At 43.7% G+C, this 14,689-nt stretch overlaps 1 long non-coding RNA gene across 1 annotated transcript in view; it reads left to right on the top strand.

Moving 5' to 3' along the window:
- Positions 1-12,809, top strand: part of LOC133136809 (uncharacterized) — a 95,964-nt gene extending 83,155 nt beyond the window's left edge. Inside the window, exon 3 of the long non-coding RNA XR_009709559.1 lies at positions 12,654-12,809. This is a non-coding gene — a long non-coding RNA (uncharacterized LOC133136809). The remainder of the gene's footprint in view (positions 1-12,653) is intronic.
- Positions 12,810-14,689: the final 1,880 nt, after the last annotated feature.

The following is a 14,689-nucleotide window of genomic DNA, read 5'->3' as shown; positions in this document are numbered from 1 at the left end:
TCCCCTGCCCCTCCTTTCTGATATCCCTATCCTTGTCTAAACCCCCCCCCCAAAAAAAATAAAAAAAAAATAAAATAAAATGCACTTATGATGACAACTATGTTTAGAACAGCATTTCATGTGCATTTTGCTAGTTTCTGGATGTGATGCTTTGACTTATGGTAGAACCTATGCACTTGTAAGTCGCTTTGGATTAAAAGCGTCTGCCAAATGACTAAAATGTAAAATGTAAATGTAAAGGGTATATCTAGCACCTCCTGGTGGGTCTCTATTTGATATATATGCCGGTGATTCTGACGTCTGCTGTAAACCAGATTTTACTGTACTGGGGCTGTTCCAGGCGGTTGGGGAACTCCAGCATGTGGCCGTCGTGCAGGCTAATGTAAAACTTGTCATTGGCAAAGGTGATGGACACCTGGAAGAGGGAAGGAGAGAAGGTCAGGAGCGCAGAGTTATCTTACCAAAGAAGAAGGTCAACACCGTCAGGTTCACGTTTAACACCCTACGACTGCAGTGAAAAACAATGAAATAACAAGCCAAATGATATAATGATATAATAATGATATGTACTTCACACTGAATTAATTGGCTGGAATATTTACCATTAAGCTTTCCTGGGAGGGTACAGAATCTCAGCCCCGCCCCCCTAAAGGGTAAATTTCTCTTACATACAGCCTTTCTGATCGCCACCGAAAGGGTCAATTTCTCTTACATACAGGACTATGAAGGAATGGTGGCTAAAGATTCCTTGGTGAACTGTCTCACAAGTGGTGCCAAGTTACAGGCTGATCCATGGAACACAAGTACAGAGTACAGAGGAAGTCTCCCTGTCTGAGGCCTCACCAGGGATGGATGACCATGGATGAAGATGGAGATTAAGCAGCAGCATCAAGAGGTCTCGTAGAGTCAGAGGCAGCAGTGACTCACCTAACCGGATTGGGTTTAGGGACACCGGTGACTTGCAGTTCCATTCCTTGCTTGAAGGAAAGGTTTTGCAACTCCGCTCTCTGTTTAAAACAAAGAACAAAAAACATTCCTTTTGTGATTTTGTGAAGTTGTGCAAATTCATTATAAATCATTATATCATTTGGCTTGTTATTTCATTGTTTTTCACTGCAGTCGTAGGGTGTTAAACGTGAACCTGACGGTGTTGACCTTCTTCTTTGGTAAGACAACTCTGCGCTCCTGACCTTCTCTCCTTCCCTCTTCCAGGTGTCCATCACCTTTGCCAATGAGCAGTTTTGCATTAGCCTGGACAACGGCAACATGTTGGAGTTCCCCAACCGCCTGGAACAGCCCCAGTACAGTAAAATCTGGTTTACAGGAGACGTCAGGATCACCGGCATGTATGTCAAATAGAGACCCACCAGGAGGTGCTAGACATCCCCTTTCTTTGCACTTTGTCCCTCCCAGAGATCAGTGCCTTTAATCTTGTGCTTCTCTGCGACATTTAGACCCTCTGGTGTCTGTCCAAACCCACTGCGTAGGATAAACAATCCAGCTTCAATAATAAATCTCTATCATGAGTAAATCTGTGTGTGGCTGTTCATTGGGGGGAGAGGGGTCCAGTTCTTTCTCCAGATCTTATGACTATAAAGGTCACAAATTCACTCTACAATCACAACTTGATTAAAATTCACAGGATTTTCTAGGCTAGTGAGTGGTGTTTCTCATGAATGCTTAATACCAATTACATTTCAGATATTACGCATTACATCACACATTAATTTAAACTGACATTTCAAATATGATTTAAAAAGTGCATACCCATAACCTGGGACAAGTGGGCTGAAAGACCCTAGTGGGAAGTACAATTTCAAGTGCTATGAATTAGGACTTGGGCCTTGCAGATTAATCTGACAATGGAAAATATCTATAAAACCATTTTTATACAAAACAACGTGAAAGAATGTTACACGTGTACAAACAAGAATAAACAGCTTACATAGCCAATAAAACAATCCTCGTGAACACAAGTAGAGTAATAATTAGACACACATTAGTTTTCTGAGAAATTATTACTTTGCAGTGGTTCTCTGTTCTCTAACCATGAAACTCCAAATGTTCCTCAGACCTGACCAAGAAATGACAGATCAGTTCATGGCCACAAGCCCACCCAGGCCAGCAGCCAGCAAAGGCCCCACCCCATGGACTTCCAGGAGCTGGGATCCCTGGGAAAGCTAAACCCACCTCTGGGAAAGACCTCACTGTGCAGTTTGGAGCCAATCGTGCCTCATCACCATCTCACTGACCATCACTGCCTTCAAGACATGCAGAGTTCTACAAAAGGATCAACAAAAAACAACAGTTTTCCTCAGAAGTCATCCTTCTCCACTCAGGGTGATCAGATTAATCACTTTCCAAAACTCAGAAGGTATTATCAGAGCCACAAAAATAATGAAAGGGCCTCTTCTGTGTTGATACTGACATGGGCACTTACCAAACATATATATCTCTTCAGTTAAAACATATGTACATGTGAGGTAATCAACATGAATCATTTGAATAATCAAAATGTGTAACCAATAGAGAAATCTGTGTTTCATTAATTCTCACGTATTACTTTTCATTTAAGACTGATATATGTTGTTTCACAACAATGATGTAAATGGTTGGCATTTGTATAGCTCCTTTATCCAAAGCGCTGTACAATTGATGCTTCTCATTTACCCATTCATACACACACTCACACACCGACGGCGATTGGCTGCCATGCAAGGCGCCGACCTGCTCGTCAGGAGCATTTGTGGGTTAGGCGTCTTGCTCAGGGACACTTCGACACAGCCCGGGCGGGGGATCGAACCGGCAACCCTCCGACTGCCAGACAACTGCTCTTACTGCCTGAGCCATGTCACCCCCATACCCATGTACCCAGACAGACCGTGCACGAGCAGCATGCATGCTTTGGTCATTACATTACATTAATGGCATTTGGCAGACACTCTTATCCAGAGTGACGTACAACAAAGTGCATACCCATAACCAGGGATTAGTGCGATGAAAGACCCTAGAGCAGGGGTCTCAAACTCAATTTACCTGGGGGCCGCTGGAGGCAGAGTCTGGGTGAGGCTGGGCCGCATCGGGTATTCCACAAGAAAAGCTTTGTAAAAAAAATTCCAATCTTCTCAAATGTCTTTATTTTATTTTATTTTTTTAGATTTAGATTTTTTTATCTGTTTTTGTGGCTTTAAGCGCTCATTTTACCAGCATTCCATCAATGTTAAATGCTGGACCGCGACGGCACCGAAAAACAGGCAGATTTCACTGCCATTCCATTCTTTACGTATATGGAGCTCGAAAATGGTGACACAACAATAGCTTTTGCTGGTTTACTTCACGCGCTCATACATGGCAGTTGGTGGCAGTTCGAACTGTCAAAAGTGTGACTGTAGCCAGGTCAATATTTTTGCTGGGTACTCGGTATGTCCAGCCTTGTAAGTCCAAAGTCCCTGGTTACTTTTTCATAGTTTCAATGGATTTTGACAATGGACATGTCAGACTTCAATCATGTTAACGCTCTCGAGCGCGCGTCAAAGTTTAGGTAGCAAATAACAGTGCTGTATCCTTCTGACGTCATTTACATAGCTACAGAACTGTCCGATCACGCCGAATCACTGATAGAAACAACATGAATTAATGACGATTCAGAAAACGTATAACTTTTAAAGATTTAAATAAATCCTATGGTGGGACTTTTGCCATTTCTGTACGGTACGACAGAAAATTCCGGTGCCGTCGAACTTAATCGAATGCTTTTATTTATATCGTTCGAATGACTAAGTGCCGTTAAAAAGCAAATTGTATGGCTTTGTGCTATTCGCGTATGCTAGCTACATCATGCTAACATCGTACAGGGGCCAGTGAAGGCTTAGAACACACTAGCACTTAGTTATTGTAAGTTTGATCACCTCTACTGTAAAGTAAAAAAGTGGACAAATGACGTTTTCTGTGAGAAATCTATTGGCGAGCTCACGTGCACACACAGCGGTCTACATTCTAAAGCTCCACTTTGCCCTCCCTAATCATATAGAAATATATGTAGTGTTCATCGTGTGAGGCAATGCAAATAAAAAAATAATGACCCCCAAATAACGGTGCGACCCTATAATTGGTCCGGGTTATTGGGGACTGTTATTACCGACAGACAGGTGTCGCTATGTGACTGCAGACCACATTAGGCTACATTGAGTTCCTTACTTTTCTTTTATCTCGCCGCGTACGCATCACTTTGATTTATTTTGTCAGAGAGAGACATATATACGTATAATGTCCCACTGGGCAGCAACTTAAAAAACTTTTTTTTGGAAGTGTTGTGAACGCAGCGCGCTGGGACGAATGTCCGCGTTTGCCTAATAGAAACGAGGCAGCCAGCCAGGCACGGAAGAAAACTCTCCATGGCAACGCTGCTGTAACTTTCACTCACTGAGAAATGTTTCTCTGCTTGCATCAAGCCCGGTCGATGTCCCGCCCCCGAGAGCCATATACGCCACCGTGATTGGTAGGTTCGTTCAGCTCCGCACACAACACTGTAAAGTGCCATTCATATAAAACTCGCTTGCCGTACTAACATTAAACTTTCATATTAAGGTGGGGGCCACAAAATATCGTCTCGCGGGCCGCGAGTTTGAGACCCATGCCCTAGAGGGAAGGACAATTTCAACTGCTACCTGCATAACAAAGATAAGGACCAGGGCCTATTTGATCATCATTTTTAAAAATTTTCTAATTATTATTTTTTTTACCGCAACATGCAAATGTATGAACAAACCCCTTAACTAGCCAAACACTGCTTAGCTAGCCAAACTAAAACTTCCTGATACACAGAAAGTAAATCACAGAAAGACAACAATTAAGGTTCACAGGGAGGTAGGAAGGGACAGGGAGAGGTGCTGCTTGAAGAGGTGCGTCTTCAGTTTGCGCTTGAAGATTTGAAGAGATTCTACAGTTCTGACCTCAACGGGGAGTTCGTTCCACCACCGTGGAGCCAGAACAGACAGTAGTCGTGAGCGTGAGGTGGAAGTTCGGAGAGCGGGAGGTGCCAAGCGGCCTGTGGAGGCTGAACGAAGAGGTCTGGCAGGGGTGTAGGGTCTTATGATTTTTTGGAGGTAAGCTGGGGAAGACCCCTTAACTGCTTGGAAGGCTAGCACCAATGTTTTGAATTTGATGCGAGCCATGACAGGCAGCCAGTGGAGGGAAGTAAGCAGGGGGGTGACGTGTGAGTATTTGGGAAGGTTGAAGACCAGACAAGCTGCTGCATTCTGGATAAGTTGGAGGGGTCTGATAGCGGACGCTGGGAGGCCAGCCAAGAGGGAATTGCAGTAGTCCAGGCGGCAGAGAGATCTAGAAGAATGAGGACAGAGGAGAGGGAGGCTGCTCGTGTGGCATGGAGTGACTCACTGACAGAGAGGAGCACGGTCTCTGTCGAGTGGCCCGATCTGAAGCCAGACTGATGGGGGTCTAGCAGGTTGTTGTTAGAAAAGAAAGAAGAAAGTTGACTAGAAGCGGCTCGTTCTATGGTTTTAGATAGAAAAGGAAGAAAAGATATTGGGCGGTAGTTCTGGATGATCGAGGAATCCAGAGTAGGCTTTTTTAGCAGTGGGGTGATGTGGGCCCTCTTGGAGAATGATGAAAAACCAGCCAGAAAACAGGGAGCAGTTGACAAGAATGTCAGGGTCAAACTGGGTAATATCCTGACCTTATCCTGACCTCTCTCGAAATACTGAGCTAATGCAGACAAAAAGGGGGAAGTTGGTCAAGGCTGTTGTTCAGAAAGATCTTAAAATAGAGACAGACCTCTGTTTGAACTTCTGCCTCTGTGAATCAGCAGTAAGCCTAGGGGAATGGGTGGTGTCATGGATAACGGCAATACTACCTCACTTAGGATGGATCTTGGGGATTGGAGCCCTCCTCATATTCTCTCTCATCAAACTGGGTCTAAGAAGGGCCATATTAACCAAACCTGTCTCTGCTTTGAAAGTGACCCCATACCAAAAGCGTGTGCTGCAGCTGAAGGCTCAGCTACACCAGGCCGTGCTCTGAGCGGAGCGGGGGGAAACCTTGTGGCCTAAACCACAACAGACAGGGGAAGTGAAATTCATGAGCAAGGCCCTTAACCCTGCATTGCCCCAGGGGAAGATTGTCTCCTGCTTAGTCTAATCAACTGTACATTGCTCTGGATAAGAGCCTCTGCCAAAGTGAGTCCAGTGTGTCCCAGAGGTCCAGTGAGTGACAGAGTGTTCCAGAGTGACAGTGTGTTCCAGTGTGTTCCAGTGTGTTCCTGAATGACAGTGTGTTGCAGAGTGTTCTAGTGTGTTCCAGTGTGTTCCTGAATGACAGTGTGTTCCAGAGTGTTCCAGTGTGTTCCAGAGTGTTCCTGAATGACAGTGTGTTCCAGTATGTCCCAGAGGTCCAGTGAGTGACAGAGTGTTCCAGAGTGACAGTGTGTTCCAGTGTGTTCCTGAATGACAGTGTGTTCCAGAATGTTCCAGTGTGTTCCATTGTGTTCCATTGTGTTCCTGAATGACAGTGTGTTCCAGAGTGTTCTAGTGTATTCCAGAGTGTTCCAGTGTGTTCCAGAGTGACAGTGTGTTCCAGAGTGTTCCAGTGTGTTCCAGAGTGACAGTGTGTTCCAGAGTGTTCCATTGTGTTCCTGAATGACAGTGTGTTCCAGATTGTTCCAGTGTGTTGACAGTGTGTTCCAGAGTGTTCCAGTGTGTTGACAGTGTGTTCCAGAGTGTTCCAGTGTGTTCCAGAGTGACAGTGTGCTCCAGAGTGACAGTGTGTTCCAGAGTGTCCCAGTGTGTTCCAGAGTGACAGTGTGTTCCAGAGTGACAGTGTGTTCCAGAGGTCTAGTGTGTTCCAGAGTGACAGTAACTGCAGACGCTTCCTGGAGAGGGGTGCAGGTGAACCTGTTGGAGTTGGACGTCCCTAGTGAAGCCTATCTCATGCAGAAAGGCAGTCTCCAGTGAAGCCTGTCTCATCCAAGAAAGACAGTCTCTAGAGAAGCCTGTCTCAAGCAGAAAGACAGTCTCCAGTGAAGCCTGTCTCATGCAGAAAGACAGTCTCTTGTGAAGCCTGTCTCATGCAGAAAGACAGTCTCTAGTGAAGCCTGTCTCATGCAGAAAGACAGTCTCTAGTGAAGCCTGTCTCATCCAGGAAAGACAGTCTCTAGTGAAGCCTGTCTCTTCCAGAATGACAGTCTCTAGTGAAGCCTGTCTCATCCAGGAAAGACAGTCTCTAGTGAAGCCTGTCTCATCCAGAATGACAGTCTCTAGTGTAGCCTGTCTCATCCAGAAAGATAGTCCCACGGTGGTTTTGTACATAATCCACCAAGGCTCATGTACAAATGTACTTCACACGTAATGAATCAGCTGGAATATTTCCAAGAACCTCTGTACCTCTGTTCTATGGATTGGTATGATTTGGTCATTTAAATTGAGATTCAATGGAGGTGCTTCTATTTTATACAGTTGAAGTAATGTTAATCAATCATAACCGATAAAGGCGGCGTCAAACACTGTTCTAAGAATTGTGATAGAGTTATCAAATCCCCCTACTTTGTGCTTGTTTGCATACATGTTTGCATACACCTGCAAGTTAGTCTTGATTACGATTTGATTCGTTAGAACTTGCGAAATCCTGCCTAAATCAGTTACTCACGAACACATAAATACACACATCACGCCTTATTTTTGTATCAAAATCAAGCACATGAGCGAACCCAACAATGGTAGAGTGTTCTGCTTTATCTCCGCACGTATGCCTATATGATGTAAACTGTGGCAGAGCACTCAGCCCTGTGTGTGTGTATGGTGTGTGTGTGTGCACTCACCCCTCCCTTACATTTTTGCTGGTTATCTGTCACAAGCACATTTTATTCTTTTAAGCAGTTTTCTAACTATATGCATTGTACATATCTGGATACATATATCCTAGGTTACATTAAAAATTAATGTTGCATTATTTTTATCAAGCAAGCCACATTTGCATATATCATGCAGCTGAGTTGGAGGTGAGTCCTAGGACAGGGAGACACTGAGTTGGAGGTGAGTCCTTGGACAGGGAGACACTGAGTTGGAGGTGAGTCCTCAGACAAGGAGACACTGAGTTGGAGCTGAGTCCTAGGACAGGGAGACACTGAGTTGGAGGTGAGTCCGAGGACAGGGAGATACTGAGTTGGATGTGAGTCCTAGGACAGGGAGACACTGAGTTGGAGGTGAGTCCTAGGACAGGGAGACACTGAGTTGGAGCTGAGTCCTAGGACAGGGAGACACTGAGCTGGAGGTGCTGAAAGTTCCAAGATCGTGTACTTCAGGAATAGCCTGGATGAGCAATATCATGACTACATATGGGTTGATGGAGATGTGTCAATCAAAGGCATAAGTATTAACTAAAGACCCACCAGGAGGTGGTAGACGTCCCCCTTCTTGCCCCTGATTGGCTGCTCTGCTTCTGCTTCCTGGTGCCTTCCTACAGCTGTGCTATGAGTGCACTTTGTCCCTCCCAGAGATCAGTGCCTTTAATCTTGTGCTTCTCTGCAACATTTAGACCGTCTGGTGTCTGTCCAAACCCACTGTGTATGATAATCAATCCAGCTTCAATAATAAATCTCTATCATGAGTAAATCGGTGTGTGGCTGTTCATTGGGGGAGAGGGGTCCAGTTCTTTCTCCAGATCTTATGACGTCACAAATTCACTCTTCAGTCACAACTTGATTAAAATACAGAGGGTTTTCTAGGTTAGTGAGTGGTGTTTCTCATTAATCCTTAATACCAACTACATTTCAGACATTATGCATCACACATTAATTTAAACTGCCATTTTAAATATGATTTAAACTCTTCAGTTAAACCACTTTTGGTTGTTCTCTCTATCTCTCTCAATTCAGTTCAATTAAAAATGCTGTGTTTGTGTTTGTGTGAATCCCTAACATGTTAGTTTGGGTGAAATGTGTGTGTTTTTGTCTGTGTTGTGTTTCTGAAACACACAGAAACACACGACAAACTTAAAACAGTTAGTATAATCTCATATCCTACTCGACAATGAGCCTGACCAGGTTCAGGTTTCATATCTGTCCAAATGACAGGGATTTGTTTCACTAAAAAAAACAATGGTCTTTTATTTCAGCAGATGAGTAATTATATTCTGTAGTTGGGGGTCTGATTGAGGGTGGATAAGCCTATTCAAACCAACTCAACAAATGGCACAGAATGTCATTCTTCAGAAAGGTTTGGTGAATTCTATCACGTTGCAGAAAACCAGTTACACTGCAGTAACTTCCTGTTTGAAAGTGCAAGTCACAGTGAACCATATCTAAGGTATGTAAAGTAGAAATATTAATTTGAAACTGAAGATTTAAGAAAAGAAATAATATTTATTTTGGCTAAATATTTTATACGTTTTCATCAACAATGTTGGGCTACTACCAATGAGACCAACCTAAAGGATGGCAACGTATTTAAGCATATTTAAATGCTCAGTTGAGACTGCATGTATGCATGTATACGTAACAAGGACAATTCAAAACAGCATGAAATGGCTGGTGATGAAGTTGGCAGGTGAACAACATTTCTGTTGTGATAAGAACAGTCGTCTCATTGGCTCAGTCTGCCAGATTTGCCGGTTCGATCCCACCCCGGGTGTGTCGAAGACACACAAGACACCTAACGATGAGCTGGTTGGTGCCCTGCATGGCAGCTAATCGTTGTTGGTGTGTGTCGAATGGGTGAATGAGAAGCATCAACTGTACAGTGCTTTGAATAAAGGAGCTGTATAAATCCATACATTTACCATTTCATTGACCTGAATGCAGAAGGATGACTTCTGAGGGAAACTCTTGTAAAAGACAGTTGTTGATCCTTTTGTAGAATTCTGCATGTCTTGAAGGCAGTGATGGTGATGAGGCACGATTGACTCCTAATTGTCCAGTGAGGTCTTTCCCAGGGATCCCAGCTCCTGGGAGTCCATGGGGTGGGGCCCTTTGCTGGCTGCTGGCCTGGGTGGGCTTGTGGCCATGAACTGATCTTGCCATTTCAGTATCTTGTAGCTTTCAGTAAAACTTTCAGTTTCTTGTCTTGATTCTAGGCTTCTGATTGCCTTTGGAGTCTGATATGGGCGTTTGTCAAAAAGATAACCCAAGTCAAGGAAGCCATTACAAAGCTGTGAATCCTGTTACCAGCCCATCCCCATGACTACCAATGAATACCATAGCATAAGCCACTTTATTATGGACTTGTGAGTCCTGGCTTTGGTAAAGAGGCGACATGGGTCAGACTGTAAAAGCAGTCGCCTGGCAGTCCGAGGGTTGCAGGTTCGATCCCCCGCCCCGGCTGTGTTGAAGTGACACCTAACCCCCAAATACTCCTGACGAGCTGGCCGGGGCCTTGCATGGCAGCCAATCGCCGTGTGTGTATGAATGGGTGAATGGAGAAGCATCAATCATACAGCGTTTTGGATAAAGGTGCTATATAAATGCCTGCCATTTAAAGTGGCTTTTTCTAATAATTTGCACTCCAGATTGAATTTACAATCTCGTCATGCTTGACTCTAACCCAATTGCGCTGTTTTTGTCCTGTTTGCAGGATATATTACATTTACATTTATACAATTGATTAGACTAAGCAGGGGACAACCCTCCTTGCTCAAAGGGGCTACACTGGGGATCGAACCACCGACCTGGCGCGTTCCGCTCCTGTACCATGAATCCCCTACCAATCAGCAATAATTCTGGCTCCGACAGACCAGTTAGTTTTCCATTAAGAAGCACTCCTAATCTCAACTCATTACACAAAACACCTGTGTCAACTCGTTACATTGTTATGTAGCTGTATAAAAGACACCTGTCCACACAATCAATCAGATTCTAACGTTTCCACCATGGCCAAGACAAAGGAGCTGTCTAAGGACATCAGGGACAAAATTGTAGACCTGCACAAGGCTGGGATGGGCTACAAAAAAATAAGCAAGCAGCTTGGTGAGAAGTTAACAACTGTTGGAGCAATTATTAGAAAATGGAAGAAACACAAAGTCACCGCCAATCTCCCTCGGTCTGGGGCTCCACGCAAGATCTCGCCTCATGGGATATCAGTGATCATGAGAAAGGTCAGGGATCAGCCAAGTACTACACAGGAGGAGCTTGTTAATGACCTGAAAGCAGTTGGGACCACAGTCACGAAGAGAACCATCAGTAACACACTACACCGTGAAGGATTAAAATCCTGCTGCGCGCACAAGGTTCCTCTGCTGAAGACGGCACATGTACAGGCCCGTGTGAAGTTTGCCAAAGAACACCTGGATGATCCAGAGGAGGCTTGGGATAAGGTGATGTAGTCAGATGAGACGAAAATAGAACTATTTGGCATCAACTCGACTCGCTGTGTTTGGAGGAAGAGAAATGCTGAGTACAACCCCAAGAACACCATCCCCACTGTGAAGCATGGAGGTGGAAACCTTATGCTTTGGGGGTGTTTCTCAGCTAAGGGGACAGGAGGACTTCACCGTATCGAGGGGAGGATGTACCAGGAAATTTTGGGCGACAACCTCCTTCCCTCAGTGAGAGCACTGAAAATGGGTCATGGATGGGTCTTCCAACATGACAATAACCCAAAACATACGGCCAAGGTAACAAAGGAGTGGCTCAAAAAGAAGCATATTAAGGTCCTTGAGTGGCCTAGCCAGTCTCCAGACCTAAATCCCATCGAAAATCTTTGGGGGGAGCTGAAGCTTCGAGTTGCCAAGCGACAGCCTCGGAACCTTAAGGATTTGGAGAGATTCTGCAAAGAGGAGTGGACCAAAATCCCTCCCAAGACCTGTGCAAACCTGGTGAAAAACTACAACAAACATCTGACCTCTGTGATTGCCAACAAAGGTTTATTTATTTTTTTCGTATAAATTAACTCATTTGACATTTCCAAATATTCATTTTCCAAAAGATTTAATGGGACATTTTTGTATTTAATTAGAAAAAGTAACATGTTACTCTAAGAAATTGACTACTTTTTAGATAAAAACTTGATCACGGCTGTCTGAGATCAGAAGCAAGGAGTCAACCAAAGTCTGCAGAAGAACTCTGGCAAGTTCTCCAGCATGCTTGGAACAACCTCCCTGCTGATTGTCTTGAAGTGATGCAGTTGTAATGCAAGTTGTAATTGATTTGATTCAGTTTTTTAACTACTCTGCTAAATGACAAAGATGTAATGTAAAATGTATAGTATGTTTATTTAGGACCTTTCATTGAATTATTTTAGACAGAATCTTATCTGTACAGAATGTTATACAGGTGCCTAAGACTTTTTCACAGTACTATATGTTTGCAGATTGTTCCAGCTATGAGGCTCAAGGCATCTGCATGATGATGTGCTATGAATGATGGGCTATGTTGCTCCTGTAACAACTTGCAAAGCACTCCAGTAAACCTTATCTAAGGTATTGTGGTGGCCCGATCAGGAATCGGTACACCACTGGAGTGGAACGGCCCGTGCGCCGGCGCCAAGCGCTAGGAAACATTATTAACCACGTGTATTTCCCCAGGTCGTATTTAACAGAGCCGCACCGGGGAGAGAGCCGGCGAGGAGAATCAGCACCATGGCCAGCGACACGGGGAAAGACGCGTGGGGAATGTGAGGAAGAAATTATGAACCTTTCTCATTGGACAGGCGCAGCCGTACCGACTCCAAGAGAGAGAGAGGAGCCTTACAAAAGACGGGGCGCAACCACAGAGCGGGGCTGAGTAAGGAGAAAGACGGAGACGCAGCCAGTGCTAAACGAAACGAAACGAAACGAAACGAAACGAAACGAAACGAAACGAAGCGAAACGAAGCGAAACGAAACGAAACGAAACGAAACGAAACGAAACGAAACGAAACGACCACAAAAACCCGAACAACGACACCACGGTGGAGCCGCGGGGCTTCGGAGGCTCGGGAAAAGGCGGGGGGCGGAATGGACCACCCACAGTCACCGACGGACCGGTGTACCTAATTTCTCTCTGCCTCTCTCTCCCTCTCTCTCCCCACGGGGCGCCACAGTATGTAAATAGAACTATTAATTTAGAATTGAAGACGTATGATAAATAAATAAATGTTTGGTTTTTTTAGCTTTTAGTTTTTTTGATAGAAACTATCAATTCAGGGTTAGTTTATTCTGCAGAAGGTGAGTTGGTTCATGCAACAGGATGTTAAAAGTCTCACAGGACACAAGAATTCCTCAGACAAATAAGAAGGATGTTGCTGCAAAAAATGTCAGTTAAAACTTAAACAGATTGTGTTGTAGTACAGTAGTAGGATGGAGATCCACATTCCAAAAGTCACCTTTGTGTGTATAGATGCTCTTCTGTATATCACTGTTGTAATGTGTGGTTATTTGCGTTACTGTCACCTTCCTGTCAGCTTTGACCAGTCTGGCCATTCTCCTCTGACATCTCTCGTTAACAAGCCGTTTCTGTCTGCAGAACTGCTGCTCACTGGATTAGGTTTTTGTGTTCATGAAACCACCCTTGGAAACCACCATTGGAAAATGGGGACATCATTGTGAGGAAACGGTGTTTGTGATATAGGCCTCACATGGTTACCCCCTAAAATGACATTATAATTCTGGGCTGATACATTACCATGCAGAACTATCCATGAGATTACCATCCACACCACGTCCATCTCCATGTTTAACAGGTGGCAACAGACGATTGATGGTTCCTTTGGCTTTCTTTGAAATTAAATCCATCCAGACATAACATCCCCATTTCCCTGCTTCGCTGCTGATCAGTCTGGATTATTATTAATGTGATTATTGTCCAAAAAGGGCAGATTCTGTAAACTGATTGAAAATGTTTAAATCATAAACGCATGTTTGATAATAATGCGGACAGACTGAGATTACACTCATAGTTTCTTCTTGTGCACGACTGCAAATTAATTTCTAGGAATAATTTCATTGTATTTATATTCAATTTAAATACTATTTTATTCAAATGGAGGTTTGGGTCATGTTTGCAGTGGCATTTCAGGGTTAGAGAACAGAACTCAAGCCAGTGCATGAAGTGGGTTGGATGCCTACTGACTTTTGGTTTTGGCCTTTTGTCCCTTTATTCTTGGATCCAACACTTGTTATAGTGCTAGGATTTAGTTATTCACCACAATAAGAGTATTTGTCTTGGGCTGTAGGTTTGTGTTTGAGTACCTTTCCTAGCCTACTAATATAAAGGCTCTTACTGCCCTGTGTAATGTGAGATTTAAATGACTATAATCCATTTACATGTACATGTATTTCATTTTATTTCATTTGACCTCATTTTATTTCATTTTATCTTTCATTTTATTGCCTGGTTTTGTACAGCACTTTGGTCAACCATGGTTGTTTTAAATGTGCTTTATAAATAAAGTTTATTATTATTATTATTATTATTTAGGGAATTCAGAATTGAGAATGTAAATGGGACTGCTTGGTTATGTCATACTGGGACTTCTACTTGAGCACCGAGTTTCACTGAAGCAGTTGCTGTGACAGACTAGCTTCTTGATTTTCAGATGTGAAGGATGATCTAGTTTCCAGTATAATGGAGCTTGCCAGTGAAAATTGCATTCAAAGGATAAATGCATTATTTGCATAATTTTTTAAAAATGCATTAAAACATTGTTTGCATTGCTTAACTTCGGCATTTTGGGCAGTTTGAAAACATTACTGCTGATTGGATAAA

This window comes from Conger conger, chromosome 9 (genome assembly GCF_963514075.1).
Source record: "Conger conger chromosome 9, fConCon1.1, whole genome shotgun sequence".
Classification (NCBI taxonomy): Eukaryota; Metazoa; Chordata; class Actinopteri; order Anguilliformes; family Congridae; genus Conger; species Conger conger.
The sequence above is the reverse complement of the archived record's forward strand: the minus strand, read 5'-3'. Positions and strand labels throughout refer to the sequence as shown.